General features: G+C 41.0%; 1 protein-coding gene across 11 annotated transcripts in view; it reads right to left on the reverse strand.

The window, feature by feature from the left end:
- The window catches only part of LOC124188114 (stress-activated protein kinase JNK), a 153360-nt gene that overhangs the window by 78388 nt on the left and 56753 nt on the right, over positions 1-18219 (reverse strand). For 4 of the 11 annotated variants that reach the window (XM_046580486.1, XM_046580482.1, XM_046580485.1 and 1 more), the window contains one exon: positions 7803-7888. The exons of the other annotated variants lie outside the window; for them this stretch is intronic. The gene's annotated coding sequence lies outside the window, so the exon portion shown is untranslated. The remainder of the gene's footprint in view (positions 1-7802; positions 7889-18219) is intronic. 11 annotated transcript variants of the gene reach the window in all.

Here is an 18219-nt window from a genome sequence, read left to right on the forward strand (position 1 = left end):
CGATCTCTTCGTTTCTACGCAATGCCTGTTAATGTGGGGTCTCCAGCGATATGACACCAGTGTATATATACGCAATCGGTGTGCAGCGTAAGGGTTTATCAAATAGAGAGTATGAGCGAGGATTTGAAGCAATTGCATCGTTTCAAAATCAATTTAAATTAATGAGAAGACTCGCGCCATGCTAGGCGGGACTTTTCAACAGCCCGATGACATCCGATCAGCCGGAAAAAATATTCAAGAGGTGTCTCTCTATCCCGTTGGGATGGTACAGATGCTTCCAGACGACTGATTGATGGTGAGTGCGAAGTAAAAGAGAGAGAGAGAGAGGGATTCCCGACTCGACGGTTCGTTGCCCGTAAACTTCGTCACACCGCGCAAGTGACCCGCTAAGAATAACAAAGAAAAGTGGTGGTAGCTTCAAAACTTCGAGTAGGTTGAGGTGGTGGTACGCCGAGATTCAGTGAGTTAGATGTTTTTGCCGCGACAAGTCGATCATTATTCGCGATCCAGTTTTGCTCTGCCAATTTCCTTCGTGGACTTTTTGTCTGTTCGATGCCCACTGAAACTGATTGGCTAGGAAGCTTTCGCTCGTAAGCAGGGGTTCTACTGTCAGGCACTAAAACGAGTCCGAGATTTTGCTCTAGGAAAATTCAACGGGTTGTCCTGTGTTCGATGTTGACAAGTATACCCACCTCATTACATAATAAATCACTTTTTAAACGCGGAAATAAAATGGCGCGTATTATTCCATTAGTACCAGATATGCAAATGGAAGAGGTGAGGTTCGACCGGGGAGATTTGAACAAATTACTGCTCCATTTGATACGCGGTAAATTTTCAGTAAGAAGAGCAAATATCAACGCCAGGCAACGGATAATTGGCAACGATAATCGGGCCACTATCCGCGAACGGGATAGACACGAGTAGCTCGATTGCTCTAAAGCTTCTCAAATACACGCCGCCAATTTACCAACCACCGATGATCGTTTAGACTCTGCGTCGCTTTGCTATCTACTTGATATACCGTGTATAGAAAGTAAATGGACTCGGTGAGATGCTTCAAACGTAATTTCCAACGACCCTTGAGAGCCTGGGATATACGTATACTACGTTTAATCCACTAAACGCGTCGTATTTCTGACACTTACGTGTTTTGCCCGCTTTGGGTGAACCAGGTTTTCATCCTTGTCACCTAAAATACACGCTGTAAATGCATCGGAAATGTCTTCACTTTCGAAAAATATCGAAAGAATAGTAGAGCGCTCAATTAAAATGTTGAGCGTTCCTGAAACGATATCTGGAGAAGTATATAAACCAATTTTAGAATATACACTGAGAAAAATTTCATTCGTTATAGTAGCTAGAAAAATTCAGTAAAACAGGTATCGTTAAAATAACTGTTTGAATATTGTTGGCATTACAAAAAACGAGGTACGCGTAACCATTTTGCGCTATCGTCGATCCTTTGTTGGTAATTGCAACGCAAAATCAGTTTGTGAGGTTTACTCCACTTTTTCAGTTAAACAAGGCTTTAACGTCAATTTATTGTTGCACAAGCATTAAATTTTTGCAACAGTTACAAGAAAATATAGCAACAGTGATCGTAATGAGAAAGAATAGCAACGGATACTAGACTTTCCGGTAACAGTTAGAAAACTAATTTTCATTTTCTACCTAGAACCATATTTTTCGATTACGGTAAAAAATGAAAATAGTTAAGAACCGAGCGGTAACCGGAACTAAAAATTTCTCTCGGTGTACGTTAAAATTGGGAAATTTTGAAATTTCGTACGAAATCACCGCTGTGAACGCCAACCAAGATGCAAATGTAACCGCGGGGTGGAACGAATCTGATGCGCGTGAATTTCCGGCACAACCGCGATATTAACGGGCAAAGTTTGGACTGAAAGTTTTAAAGCCGATATTGGCCAAGGCGCATGATGCATTGCCTGCACTACTTGCTTTCACCAGCTTCGTTCCTTCACCCCCTGCCAAGTCAGCGGCACGAAAAGCAAGCAGAGTCGACGAACGGATATTGGATGATCATGATTTATTACAGCACTGAGCTGGAGAGATGCGGGGGAATCGGATCCCGAATCATTTGCACTTAAAGTCGACTGACATTTCATGTTTACTAGACTGCGGAGCGACGTTTCTACCGATAAAAGATGAAAGCTGTCTTTTGCTCGTCCCAAGCTCTTGGGGGGAGCAAGAATTTCTTTCAAGTTTACAGAAACGGTTCTTTGATAGGTAGATGTTTATAAATGTTTTTTTCGATGATTCAATCCGTGGATCAGAAATCGCCGAGTACAAAGCTGGAATCGCAATGCAATTAAGAATCGTGGGTGGCACTTCAGGAGTGAAATTAAGAAGAAACGTACATATTCCGAAGACGCTTGTTTATCTTAGCAAGCTAATAGGCTTACGTTTCCGCGACGTGTTATAGTTGAAAGATAAAATATTCTCTTGCCTATTATCGAAAGGCAAAGAGGTTACTTTTTCACTCGTCATAAATAAATAAACTCACACGCATGCGATACGTTCGACGGATCTTACAAAAAAGCTGCGAAGGTGTTGACAGTATGTTCGCCAAGAGATAAATTTAATAATTTTCACTTCGTCGAGGCTACCACTGTCCTTGAAAACAATAACCTTCGATCTAATTCTGCCTACTATTGGTCGGAACGAACTTGAAAGCGAAATTCGGACGACGTCTAACCTCCTGGGGTTAAACCTTGTTCCCTCGGGTTAGAGGTCGAGACAAAATTGGCGTTAGGCCAACCAAAATCATCCTTTTTATCCACCTAGCATTGCAAGATACTAAATTAACATTCCCAACTGAATCGTTCTCGGGTCAATACGGAAGATCCTGTCCGAGTGAAAAAATTCGTCTCCAAAGGATAATACGCCTCAAAATTGACAGGGTGAAGAATAGTCTCAAACATTACGACCAATTACCACATTCGCTGATTAAATCGATTCGTACAAAAGTTGAGGCTGAGGCTAACGAACAGATATTATTAACAACTACATCTTCTTCACATCAACTGAAATTCACGTTGTTTTATTGACTGCGAATGAGTAATGAGCCGCAAGTATTGCACACATGGTCGACCGACCACTGATAAAAAAATGACGTACATTTGGTAAAACCCGGTGATCAGATAACTTGTCTGCATCTGCCCACTTCCGTTTGACAATCCAACTTTTCTCGTAACAATTACAACAATCCTCATTTCACTTTCTGTCTCACAATCAGCTACGGCGCAGAGCGTTTTATATGGCAGAAAAAAATATAAAGATCGTCTAAGATACAAGTTTGCGAAAGAAATTTCGTCCGCTGTAAATTTTTGAAGATCCCCATTTCAGGTTGAATTACCAAACTTGTCTGTAGGACTTCCACTAATAACCTACCGTTGGTGAAGTATTTGACAGTAGACGTATGTCATGAAATAAGTTAAACTGTACCTGACGCGATAATTGAGTTCAGGTCTTTACTGTATAATCGTTCCACAGCTCCTTCACTACACGGATATAATTACCGTTAACTTTGGACAACCACGTCTATTAAGAATTCGGATAGTTTATGACGGCATAAAGGAAATTAGCCGGAACTCCGATGACATTTTAGGCGCCGATCCTAACCAAAGGTCTGAAAGCCTTGAAACTTGAAACCTTAGCGCCCTGCAGTGAGGTCTGAATATTTCAGAAGTATCAAAGTGGATACGGTTTCCCGGGTCTCAGAAACACGTCGCCTCCGCGTAGTTTCTTGCCTTGAAGATCCCCGCGGCTTTCATCCTCGACGTAATGACTTGCTAATTGAAGGACTTATTACGAACGCCGAAGCATCGAAACTCTACATGTGTTTAAAAAATCACTTTATTGTATATTAAAAAATCGTTTTATCGCTAGTAAAAACAAATATAATCGAATCTTCGTAAATAAATGTGTCGCTGACCCCTCAAGTGATTATTACTTGAGTTGATCGACGAAGTTATCGTTTCAAACCTTATCGGCTGATTTGAGGCAGTTACTTGCGTAACTGGGACAGTAATGATTAAATTCCTCGCAGGTGTTCTTTTTATTGAAATTGCTTTTGAAAACTTGTACTAAATTTCGTTCAGCGATCTATTGAAATTATACAACTCAAGTTCAGGCGGCAGTTTCGTCATAACCATCAAAGCGGTAATCAACTCCAACGAGTCTTTTGAGTTTGAAACTTTTTTCCCGATCCATATCTTCGTGGGTATCCGCGTGGGACTGACTTCTCAAAGTCATCTGATACATTTCTATCGTACCGAGTCTATCTCAATTTGCATCACCTTTTAGTTGCGAGATTTGTCCGCTTTCTAAAGAAGCCCCGAATAAGCACTGAAGTTCTCTCGAGAAAAGTAGCTACAGTAAAACTAAAATACTTGTATTACAGCGGCCCCAGGAAACTGCAACACAGATCTAAAGACTGCTTTGACTTCCAAGAGTTACAAATATCGTAATAAATCCATAGCACGAGCTTTACTTTCGACGTCTCCTGCCGGATTTACTGCAACACGCACCGAAGCTCTCATACCCACTAAAAGGGTGTACAGGTTCAATTTGGTGAGGTAACGTTGTAACGGAGTTCATACACGAGCTGTGACCAACTTTATCGGCACCAGTCGAAGTGGAACTTCGCTGAAAGCGGTGCCGTACATCGTGCCGAAGTAGCGCTGTGCTACGGTTTCGAATTTTGTGAAACTTTGAACCACTTGTGGCCGGCTAGGAGTAGCAGATGTCCTACGTGCACAGAACATTCACCGAACTTGAACGTTATTGCCGGAAGGATACTAGAATCCTTGAAACTCGACTACAGCCTAAAGATGCTGAAGCCTAGATAGACACGAAGTTAGGATGTATTTTCGACTTTTGGTACAGTTGTTGGTTCATTTCAGAGTCGATATCTTTCGCCCTCGAATTGCAGTCATTGGAGAAAACAGGATGCGGGTATGAAACCGTTTTTGCCTATTTTCATGATTCGCTAGCATTCGATATGTTGAATACTACCGCATTTCAAACGCGTCGTACGGTAAATTGTTGGCCGTTTGACGGTAAAGCGAAAATTAAATTATACAGCAGGTACTCAATCAACTTGACAACAGTTGAGGCGTGCGTCAGAGGTACACGGATGATATTACTTGCCCAACGAAACAATGTGCGTCGTCACTACGTCAGCGGAACATAATTCGTTATGACAGAAAGAGTGCGTAGGTGCTCGAAGAAACAAGGGACAATTTTTCAGAGGGCAATTTCAGGCAAATTTATGCAGACGATATTCAACATCTAAAATTGATGTCCTCGTTACAACCGTTCAACTGCCGACTGCTTTCAACCGTTCGTCCAGAATTGGAAGCACTCGTCACTAATAATCTCGATGAAGTAACATATTTCGAATGAGACCAACAGTAAAATAGGCGATAATATCTTTGGATCTATGGTGATTGACTAGAAAATGAACATTACCGTGGTCAGCAGAATCGCGTGATTACATTTCGACATTTCCTTTCGTCAGATTCATTTAGCTAAGTTGTTTTTAATATTGAAAGTTTTCCCACTCAAATATAATCAATTATGGATTTTCCATTGCCAGTCAAACTTTCCGAATTCAGAACATTACATCAAACTTTCAAAGTGGTTTAAAGTATGACGTCACAAATCGATTAAGGAACGTTATATGTTTAATTTCGAGAGAATTGACAAGTTCGCGAAAGGTATCTGACGTCGAAAATACATTGGTATACTTTCAAGAACGAAATACAATTTGAATCAAGCTGAAGAACTTCATGGTCAAAATTGTGTTGGAATAACGCAGTTTAAACATACAGAACAAAAAAGTCAGAGTTTCTGCGTAATCCGTGTCTCAAATTTTCAGACAAAAAGTACACTGTCAAAAATTTCTGTATGAAACTTCCTAGACTGTATTGCACGTTTTATTCGAATACGGTTCAGTGAATTCACCATACGTTCGCAGTTTTTTCAATTTACAAACACAACAAATTTACCACACAGTGCGGTAAATCCAAATAACTTTTTTCTGTTATTCTTATAAATTTTAGTAAAATCAAACATCACAAGTTGAAAGCAAATGCATAGTAATTTACGTCGCTACACCGAATTTGTAAATTTGAAACCTACTTTGGTAATTTGCCAACTTTTTTGTAGAGTAAATGAATAGTAAATTCATAATAATTTCCAACCGTGTAAGACTTCCGTTTGGTTGCGATTCTGTGTAATTTTCCCTTGACAGAAGTATCCGTGAGTTTCGTAAAACGTGTTTCAAAAGCTCTTCTAAGCGTTTACAAAAATGTGCATGCCAGAAAATTACTCCGGTTTCTTATCTCGTGGAGCGAGCGCTTGTAAGCCATATCGCAAATGCGATGATTAAACGTCTCGGTGGTTTTGCGCTTCGTAGTGTACTTCATCCAAACCTAGAGAGGATTCCACTGCCGGATTTTTGCGGTCCTATCCCGCGAATTATTCGCACCAAACACGTGGACAGTGAGTTAGAAGAACAAAGGTAAAGTTAATAAGATTACCGTGCCAACAATCGATTATCGTTGGATAAACACCTGTAATCACTTGATGCGAATTACGCAAACTAAAAAGGTGCCATTCTCTAAACTTCAATTAACGACCAGGTCTTGCAGCATGGTTGTTTTGCAGATGCGAAACGCGCACGTGAACTTTCACCGAGTAGGTATAAGTAAAATTTTCAGAGCAACCCCTCCGTAAAATTCAGCCGAGAATATTCACCCGAAGAATAAGGAGAGTGTTTCGGCTCAAAACTTCTCGCTGTACCAAGGAAGTTGGGTAATAATTTAAAAAACGCCGAATTATCACAAGCGGCAACCCTCCAGCAACCCGGGCGGCTAACCGAGTCCAAGCTGGCTGCCTGGTTACACGGATGTCGGGCGTATCTTTCCGCCGGGTTTATGACTGAACTTGCGAAAGATATAAAGTAATAGGTATAAGAGGGCTGGAGAAAGGCGGTTCTCACCATGCGGAGAGCCTGCGTACGAAACAGCGGGGCAAAGGACGAATCCCTCTTGCATCGTTCTGCTTTTACCACTTCCGCCGACGGCTATCAATTTATTTTATCTTATCAAAGATCACTGCGAGAAATTTCTCAGGAACAAGAAACAAAAAAAAACAAGAAAAAAAAAGAAAAAACGTTGGACAAACTGCGTCGTTAACGCGAAATTCTTATTATGGCACTTATTTATACAGATATAATTCTGAATTTCCATAACGAATGCTTACCGTAATATAGAATCGATTACGATCGTTTGTAGGATTTGTCGCAAATTCTAAAATATCATTACAAAATAACAAACATCGTACCATTTTCCTTCTCCGGAATGTTATCGAAATTTTATTACGAATACACGTCATGCTTAGAGCGTTACAAATTGAGCCACTATAAACAGCGGAATTCTATTGATCTAGTATGCAAGGAATAACTCCTAGGAGACCGTATACAGATAGGGTGTAAAAACGTTGTTAAAAAGTGATACAAAAAATAGTTAATGTAGTGCAAATATTTGAGTACCGATACTGAGAAAGTCTGAATGTAAAATTTGGAATGCTTCGAGCAGTATATTTTTCTCTTTCTATTCTTCTCTTCAAGCATCATTATGTGCATAAACGGGTAAATTTTCGTTTGATTAAAGTAAAATCGCGATATTCCTGCGGTTTGAAGTGAATTTGCGGGCATTTCAGTACCTAAGCAAAAAGTAATTTTAACTACACGTGCGGTGTCGTATACGTACCTATAATGAACTCGATTGTTGTTCGGATTTCAGACCGCGACACAAAAAGTACCAACAAACGTTTGACAATTAGGTTGTTCGCTCACCTGGAACAGAGGGAAAAAAGAAAAAAAACGTTATTACAGAGAATAGGGGAAGAGCTGGACGAGGAGAAAAACCGTATCGATTAAAACTTAGCTTAGAGTTAATTCCACGTCGCGGAATAAATCGCGGTACATTGATCCGAGGGGAGGAAAGAGAGAGAAAGAGAGAGAGAGTTTGGAATTATTTCTCGATGGTTCAGCGAACGAATGGCGGAACAACCGCTGGCAGACTTATTTAAGCGCAAACATTTTTTGTTAAAATAAGTTTAAAAATAAAATGCTTAAACGCATTAAGCCGCGGCCAATCGCATCAAACAGAAGCACGTTCGTGGAAGGGATGTAAAAATTTCATTCGCTGTCCTCTGGGTATCCACGTATCTCCAAAAAGCACCTCAGCTGCAAAGAAATTGGGCCAGATACACTGAAGTGAAAACTGCTCTACAAAAACTCACTTTACAACTTGGAAACCACCAAAATAAGGAATCACTCGCTTGGAAATCACAAACGATTCCAAGTGATTTCCAATATTTAAGGATAGCAGGAATTTCACTGATATCCAAATGACTTTCGTTGTTAAAGTATATCCTGAATTACAATGATTTCCAATACTTTTCAATTGAATCCTCAACCCTTCGGCAATGGCCTTTAATCCTGTGGCTGGATATTCCAAAATTTAAAAAACTCAAAATAACCACGCGCACGTCACGTTGGTTTTGCATCAGTCAAAAGCCTTAGTAACCAAATTGTTTTACTTCAAACGTGCTGAACGCGAGACTCTACCGAGTGTATTGATAATACACGTATATACCTCACGCTATAGATATACGAGGTTTCTTACAAAAAACAATCAAAGAACAACGTCGTAGAATTTTACGAGGCGATACTTTGTCGCTGGAGATATTCTTCGCCGTGTGTAACAAGAAAAAAAAAGGAAAAGCAGTGAAATAAACACCGAGGGAGCCTTCGCTGCGAATCCAAAGAACGCGCAATTTCACGCACACGTTTCAGCGAGTCAGTTTCCTTTCGCAAAAATCCCCGCAATACCGGGATCTGAAAACGACCGTAGTTATGCAACAGCGTTCACAATCTCAGGGTTAAGGGTGAAGGGAATAAGTGCCACGAAAAGCTCCCCCAGCTGGTAATTTTGAACGGACACGCGCAAAAGCTGGAGGCAATAATTTTTCCACTGCACAATTTTCCGAGAGCGACGCCGGGTGAAAACGAAAAGAAAGAAATAAGGGTCAAACAAGAAACCTTACTTTATTCGTTCCAAACCGAAATCGCACATCGATTACGAGAATTTCTTCCAGGATCAGGTTCCGTTGAGAAATTTTGACACAGCGGCGTCGAAATGTCCTTGCCGCTGGCCCTCGTACAGCGGAAATCAACGTAGCGAACAGCACGCGAGACTTCGGCCAAGCCCCGAATTTCAAACCCTGGCTAAGCACGAACACGGCACGAGGTATAACGTAGAAAAGTAGGCACAGAACCGAATTTAGACAAAGTCCGTGCGGAACTCCGAAGGGGCGGGACGGGCGCCGCTACTGCTATAAATCAAATGGCCACCCCAATTTTCCGTTACCGACATACACGTTGCCCTGTTCTGATCCACCCCGATATACGACAACCTTTCCGGCGCCACTCGAACGGTCGTTTTTCATTCTATTTTTCAATGTTTTATTATTGCCGTAATTTTCTGCAAGACTATAACTTTTGAAAGTATATTACAAATCGTAACACTCACCGCAATATTTTCTGACACATCAATTATTACCGTACGGAAAAGCAAGGTGTTCGAAATAACATTTAAAATTGAAGCCAACGATAAATGGTATGAAAGTAAAATCAAGAGTCACTGATCGAGCTCGTTAAAGAATTTTCTCACGGCAGGTAAGCAGGTAACTAAAAAGGAACCATGACAGTGAAAAACAAGACCTAAGAAATTATTGCAGCTTAATATTTTTCTTGCAGAATAAAAGAGCGGAATTTTCATTGACGATGAATCCTTCAACCAAGCTAAGCATAAAAAATTGGCTGCGGTTTTTCGGGTGTAATTATCAGAGCGACTTCCTCTCGGCGCGAACTATCCGTTCGAGTTAGCGATCGTGACCGAAAGTTTTCGACTCGCAGGTCGCAGGATATGCCGGGTATATAAGCGTAATATATCGCGAAATTGCGCCTAACTTCTGGGGGTTGGCGGTTTGATGATCGTGGAATATCTTAATGTGGATCTGCGTGATTTCCGGCCGCTAAGAAACTGAGAAATTGAACGCGATAATGTGAGCGAAGTTGACCGGCTTATATTCCCTTGTCACACGAAATATCTAACCAGCAACAAATTTTGTTTTTGGAACACGGGACACGGGTGAAATATGCCGACGGCGTCGACGATCCGCAGGATTTTCAACTGCCAGGCAACAAATGTCACACTTGACTCCGAACAGAGCGTTCCGGATTCCCAGTCAATGGTACCAATTATTTCGGCTGGAATTATAACGCGTTGTAGTAAAATAGAGCAATATGCATACTTAATTGCTCATAGCGTTATAGAAACTCGACTAATTTCCTGGCATTTTCCCTCTCATTACTGCCGTAGTTATGTATATATATATATATATATATATACTTGTGCCAAGAATTTCTACGCGTTCAATCTTGTCGGGAATGTCGAACCAGCATCGGCCGTCCACCTCCCCGAACTTTATCGCTCTTGGATGAATTATTCTGCCTCGGCACGTGCCGTGCTTCTTCGAGCATTTGATTCACCCTTTGCAAGAGAATTATCTTTGATGATTCACATACGCAAGCCTCGACTGAATGTGTTCACATAATTGACTGTATTTACTCGCGGTCATCCCCGTCTTGGTTTTAAATCGATCGATTGAATCCAACGCCAAGGTAAGCGGGCTGTTTATCGAGTAACGCATCGCGCTCAAAATCGAGACGTCAAATTTGATGAACCGAAAGGATTAGTCATAAATTTAGAGCAAACCTTCGAAGAAGCACGAGCCAATATTAAACGTATCATATCGAAGAAAAAGAAGAAGAAGCAGAAGAAGAAGAAGAAAATCCAAGCGTCACTGGTTAGTCTGATGATTTATATTACGGCTCGTCTTGTAACTTGTAAAGCTACCTAATTAATCTTCGCATCTCACGTACAAGATTTCTAGTCTGCCGTATACTCGCAACTAAATTTCGCCTGAAAATTTTACGATTTTGTTATTCCTGATGGTGAATATCTGTCTTTCCCAACAGCAAACTGTAGGTACAACATGTGTACGAATACACAGAAACATAACACGTGGGCAGCATTCGGATATTCACGCTACCGAAACAGAACTAATATAGTCCATTACGATTGCGAAGAAATACATATATGAGAATATGAGTAAAAAGAAATGTGACAAGGCGTGCCTTATTATGGCTCACTAGCAATGATTAACAACGGCGATTCTAAAGAATTACAATTTAGAATTTAATGCAAATTCAGCCACCGCATGCACCTACACGGTTTTTACAAATGCTGGAAATTTTTTTATTCCAATTCTTAGTTACGCTACAATTTACAACGACAGTTTTTGTACAGCAAAAGCGGGAATCAAGAGGAACGCCCCGCGAATTCTGAATGTAACTTATATACATATACCTATACTCAGCTCAGCCTCAGCTTGTATTACAAAACAGAATACATATATTCATATTGTATACAACGAAGCATAGGTGGTTATAAATATGTACAGACACACATGTTTTTCGCTCGTGAGTTTTGTACAAATATTTGTAAGAAATTGTTACAGTTTGGCACATGGTTGGTATTCGCTATTCGCAGAATCGGAATTCAGGGTATCGACGTGTCAATGAATCACCAGAATCGTATTCGTCATTCCACGATGCTGCTATATTTATAAACTTGGATACAAAAATATAAGAGAAATCATTCCCGCCGTCGACCTTTGCCAATACGGACATGGAATACCTGAAAAGTTTACGAAAGTTTTTTTTCGATTCTTTCTTCACGAATTCTTATGCGTCATTGGTGTGAAAGAATAATTATATATTTGAATTTCATGAACAAACTAGTGATAAGCATGTGAGATATTGTTAGATTGGTGCACAGAAATCAGCTCCTCTATTTCAACTCCCTACAACGAAACAATAATTCTAGTCGGAGGTGGATACGCGATATGAGTAAAAAGAAACGGATAAAGTGAGCGTATAAGCGAAACATTCCTGAGTCTAATGGTCGGACCATCGACTAGTAGGTACGTATAATCTCTACAATTTTTAGACAAGAAACTGCTAGTTTGTGAATCATAAATGTCAATGAATGTCGTCCCTATTTGCCGTTGAAAAAATAAACAGCAGCTGTACAGCAGCTTGTTACATTATATACAAGCGCACTTTTTGCGGTGGTAAAAATTACCCAGGGACTTAAAAAATGACTCGATACCGCTGTTTTGCACGGTTGCTATTAGAGGCGTAGATATATCATTCTTAACGGCTGCCTACTGCAGACGAATACGTAACCGCATTTCAAGTGTCTCTTTTCGAGTTATTCAATATCGTTCAACTATGGTTGAATAAGGAAATAAGCATCTTAGATGAAAAATTGTATAACCGTCACGCATTCGTTGGACACAGTTTATATACCTTAGAATGAACGGAAAGTGGATTATTTTTCACGAAAAATTTCAACGGAACTGTATTCGTGAATGAGCTTTTAAGCATCTTGCGATCCACTGTGAAGGAATCGACAAGTATCGCGTTATTATCGCCATGAAGAGGGTAATAATTGCCGGTAATTACTCGGTAATTACAATAGGATGCATGGCGAACCAACGATTGCAATAATGATATTCTGAACACGACAATTAAATGCAAAGATACTGTAAATCTCGAAATAATCTACATTGCGGTAGGCAGAATGCATAAACACCTCGGTTTACGTCCCGTTTAAAGATAGTGAGCGTAATTAATTCTTTCACGTTGCACGTACACGACATTCTACGGTATTTCACAACAACAAGTCGTCTTTCAGAATTTTGAATTTTACGAGAGATGGAAGTGAAATAGATTGCGGGAAGATAATTAGCAATGCAAGCACCGGATTTCCCGACCGTCGCACTATCGTCGTAAAGTGTGGATATTACCGCGCCTGGTTGTCGTAGTTGTAGTTTTCGTTTCTCACAGGATTAATCCACCCAAGTTCTGGAAGCCGAAGACTCGTTGCGTAGGCGAAACGTCTAGGTAAGCCATCTCCGCAATGGATTCATCGTCGCGTCCGACTCTCGACCAGAGATGCAAGGATTATTAAATTTAATACGCTCAATTAGTCGGGGCCACGAACTAAACCACGAGACTAATATCCTTGCAGCTGCATTTCCGAGGCTTTTGAACAGTGCGAAGCGGACTTGGAGCAAACCACTCCTGGACTAGACGCGGCTCCGATTTTACTCAACTAATGATTCTCGTACATCATGTCTTTATGTCAATTAATAACAGTGAAAGGTGCTGTTATTTGCACGACGCGGTGCCAACCCCGCAGAGACGACTTGAAACTATGTCGCGAATCTGCGCATACTTTTTGCCCTCGTCTGTTCGTAACTCTTACGTACGGTAAATGTAGCGCATGATACATTGAACAATGTAACGTTGTTGATGAGTAAATCACCGAGTTGATAGCAGAAAACGACATAATAGAGTGTCACATTCTCATGACATATTGACTATTAGTGCGTCTGACTATAACTGCAACAATTACTGCTACCACTGTTTCAGTTTTGTTCCTCAAACTCCACACGTCTGTAGCAACTGTAAAGGCAAGCTCATAAATTTTACAAATTTCCCTCAAGAATCGAGAATTAATTAGCTTCACACACTTCGAAAGATTTTGTGAATTTTATGAGGTCATATTTTGTGAGTTCTATATTCAGCAAAACGTCGCTAATTCGCAACTTCAGGATTATCTGAGACTCGGTAAAAAGTGACGAAGCGCAATATACTGATATTTTGCAAACTTAACAAGATCATACTCATTCTATAAAGTTTAGTGTTTGAGATTGTGATTTTTTGTCTCAATACTTCGTTACGTGAACCTTATCAGCTTTAACCTTCTCAATCACAGTGAGACGCTCAGCGTCTTGCGTCAAAAATTTCCATGCCGTATCCTTATCACAATTCATTTGCAACTTCAAATGATCTTTGTTACTTTATAAGACTATCAAAATATGGAAACATGTAATAATTTTTTCGATTTTCCATCCGCCACACTGGATCCGCCATTTTGAATTTAAAAATGATCAAATTCCGAGTTCAGATTAATAATCAGCAGCCTCAAAAACCTGCGAGTAACAAAATTCGGCCAAAATATTGAGTGAAAAAATGTTTGACAGAAAGTGTTAACCTCGTGTTTTTGAACCTCCACCGTGCTGAACCACCCTCTACTTCTAAGCTGATCCATGTTCACGTTCGCTCGATTCAACAACGAGGCAAAAAGTGAAAAGAAGCTCCACGATTTGCACATGCTCGTAAAAATGTACGAATATTGCTATGGAAATCGAATCAAAGTATCGGGATCTCGGTTCAGCGATCGCGATAGGTGCCGTTGAACGTGACAACTGCGTTAAACACACAGCTGTAATCTCATGGATCCAAAAGCCGGCGAGGAATAGCTGCTGCCCGTGTACGTCAGGATCGATATCGAGCGACTCGCAGTGACAGGGTATGACTGTGGTTCGGTCGTCAGGCAGGCGAGCGTGCTTGCTTTTTCCACAAACGAAGGGTGTTCCTGGCTTGTGTGGTAACCGAGTAGAAAAATCAATAGCTAGGTATGTGTGTTAGTGTTATTTCATGCCGCCATCTGCCGCTGCTGCCTCGTGCGCTACGTGGAATACCGGCTATGGTTGTCAGTTCCGAACTGCAATGAGGTGTTTCTTTCGCAAAATAATGAAAAACCAGCTGCGGTCGTAGCACGCGACTCCGCAAGTTCGTCATTAATTTGATCAAGGGAAACCGTATACACTGAGAGAAATTTTTAGTTCCGGTCACCGCTCAGTCCTTGACTGTTTTCATTTTTTACCACAATCGAAAAATGTAGTTCTAGATAGAAAATGAAAATTAGTTTTCTAGCCGTTACCGGAAAGTCTGGTATCCGTTACTATTCTTTCTCATTACGATCACTGTTGCTATATTTTCTTGTATAACTGTTTCGAAAATTTAATGCTTGTGCAAGAATAAATTGACGTTGAAGCCTTGTTTAGCTAAAAAAGTGGGAGTAAATCTCAGAAACTGATTTTGCATTGCAATTACCAAAAAAGGATCGACGATAGCGCAAAATGGTTACGCGTACCTCGTTTTTCGTAATTCCAACAACATTTAAACAGTTTTTTTTAACGATACCTGTTTTACTCAATTTTTCTAGTTACTGTAACAAATGAAATTTTTCTCAGTGTATGTAATAATGTCAGTAATCGTGGGAAACGAACATTATGATTGGTGATTTAGCGACGTAACAATCTCATGTCCGTAGCGTTGTGACTAATCAATCTCTCTACAATCCAATCAATGTGAATGTGAGGTCTGCCGGAAGATCGCAGAAAAACCAAATCAAGGTTCTCAATTCCTAATCGATCGATTTCGTTCCACGGATATTCGATAAGCAGAGAAATAAGAGTTCGTCTGTCAATCTGTTCATATGCAAAATCTTTCGTTGATTCGAAAAGACGCGTTGCGATTGAAACGACGATTTAGGTCACACGCGAGATTATTGAAATTGGTCGGAAAAAATAAAAGAAAGAAATAAAAACAATCGGTAATCTCAAAGGTCAGCAGATTTGATTGGCTCCGTGTCGATCGACGCTACCATTGTCCGTGTTCACTGGCCCTGTATGAGCTTTCGTCGACAATAAAAAAGCGGAAATCGATATTGTTATGATTGGAGGGGTGGTAAACGACACTCAACAGAGAGGAGAAGAGACTCGGGCTATTTCTACACGAGCGATCGAGCGTTTCGGCGGAAAAATAAGACGGCCTCAAATACGAAGAGATTCACTCGAAGGACTAATTCGCATTTCTAGAAGCTCAAGTCGCGAAGACACGTATCGCGAAAATCGCGCAACTGTAGTTACACACAGCAGCTGACTGACTTCTGATGTGAGTGGATAAAAGTTTCTCGAGATTTAACGAAAACTATTCAAATATATCCAGCGCGTTGTGATTATAGTTTTTTCATTCGTTTTTCTAGTTTTCCTAAAAAATCCACATTTAAATTTCAGATTTCACCGTAGTCGGATTACCTCGATAACGTTCAACTTTTTGAACGGTTGACGCGATCAAGCTCCACTGAAATATACAGGGTATCTACCGCAATCGAGAATTTAGATTCCAGGACTATTCCAAGAGTTTCCGGGACAGTTGATTGAAAACTTCTAGGACCTTGACTGCATGTCCGTCGACTGGTAAAATCAAATCAGTTTTCAATCAAAGATGTATCATGTCAACTTGTCCAGCATAAATTAAAATATTCCAAGACTTTTCCGGGATTTAAGGATAATCAAGGAGCAACGGACACCTTGAGTATACTGATGAGAGACTGGGGGGAATGCCACGCGTTTCGAAACATCATCTACCTGATAGGCGTCGTAGAGAGTGAAGGAGAGAGAGAGAGAGAGGAAGGGACTTATCCTTCGGGAGGACAATGCCCTTAGCTACCCTTCGTTTCAGCTTCCACGAATCCCCTCAGACTGTCAATGTCGCCCCTACGGCCCCGACGGCGCCCAAGGTTCCGCTGACATTTTGGTCACGTGACACCTTAGCCGGGGATGCGGTAGGCGAAATATGGAAGGACGGAGACACGCCGCACCGTGCACTGTAAATTGAGAGAGAAGTTCGACGGCTTTCAAGGGAGAGACCGAGGCACATGAATAGTTGATTCCTCTCGTAGCTGTACAAATCACCTGCAACGTGCTCGACTCCTGCAAATCATGATCATTACCGTCGCCAAGGGTGCTTTTCGGAACTATAAGGTGCAGATGCGCGACTGTAGCGTCTGCACTGTACCTGCGATTTGTTCCATATACAGAGGGTGAAGAGTTCTGTTCGATACAGTCTCTCGGAAAATTCATTCCACGAATTGGATTACGTTGGGAACTTGCATATATAATCGTTGTTAGGAGTATAAATGTACTTTGTTTAAGGACGATGGCTGTGCGCCATTATTCATTTTTACAAGATGATACGGAAATACACGAAAAAGCGTGCGTTAACCAGAGCTGCAAGAGATTTGGAAGTTGGGAAAGACGGTTGCTACGTGGTTAGTTAGAGTTTGGAAATTTAACCGGAAGCCTCGTACCCCTCAATAAGTGAACCAAGCGCGTTATGCTAAAACGCCAACAGAGCTCACGCACGCTGAAAGGGGTCCTACAGGGTTCTGAGCGCACGTTCGTAACTTCAGAGTTCAGGGTTCAGCAAACGCAGGAGTAATTGAATCGGTGCGGTGTTTACACAAAAGCAGATTATGTCACCCAACGAAAGCGGGGATTAGACGAACGGACATTTTTTCAGGGAGGGGTTAAATCGTGCGTGAGTGCGTAACATTGTTCTCTCGGTAACACGAGGAAAAGAGAGAAAGAGGGAAAAAGAGAAGTATTTTTCTATTCGCGTAAAACGCGAAGCGACGACGGCGACGACACCCGGTTTCAAAAAATACCCATCGAGGCACACAAGCAAACCAGACAGATTGGCAGGGTGGCATCGAATACTATCTGCAATTCCGTAAAACAAGCACGTTGTGCACACAAACATAGATATTATGCCGCGCAGGGGACAATTCTATCGATTTTATACGATGTAGGTCGCGATCGTGTTCATTCAATTTATTCAGGACGCGAAAACCGCGCCGTGAAGAAGAAACCTGATTGAAGACGGTTTGATGAAAGGGCAGAATGACGAGCTCGTCAACTCTGTGCGGTTAGGAGCATCGTTTAGTGTGCGCTAAATTACTACAAAAGACACTGATAAACTGCCGTAAGGATGCTACGGTATTACAGCGAGTGCAATATTGTGAATTGGTCATTTGCTGATACATTTGCACGGTGGCCTTGTAAGTTCGGTTGAAGCATGGCAAAGTTTCTGATATTTACACTGTGAGATACCGCAGATAACGTTATTGATTTCTTATAAATGCTAATTTTGAGGAAAAATTCTCAAGATTGTTGAAAACAAATTTTAAAAATTGCACAAATATTGCCAGGTAATCGGTACCAAAAAACTTCAGCTACGGCTACAACATAAGGAAAACTAAAAACCCGGATAAGCTATTCACCTCGTTCGTCATT

This window comes from Neodiprion fabricii, chromosome 1 (assembly GCF_021155785.1).
Source record: "Neodiprion fabricii isolate iyNeoFabr1 chromosome 1, iyNeoFabr1.1, whole genome shotgun sequence".
NCBI lineage: Eukaryota > Metazoa > Arthropoda > Insecta > Hymenoptera > Diprionidae > Neodiprion > Neodiprion fabricii.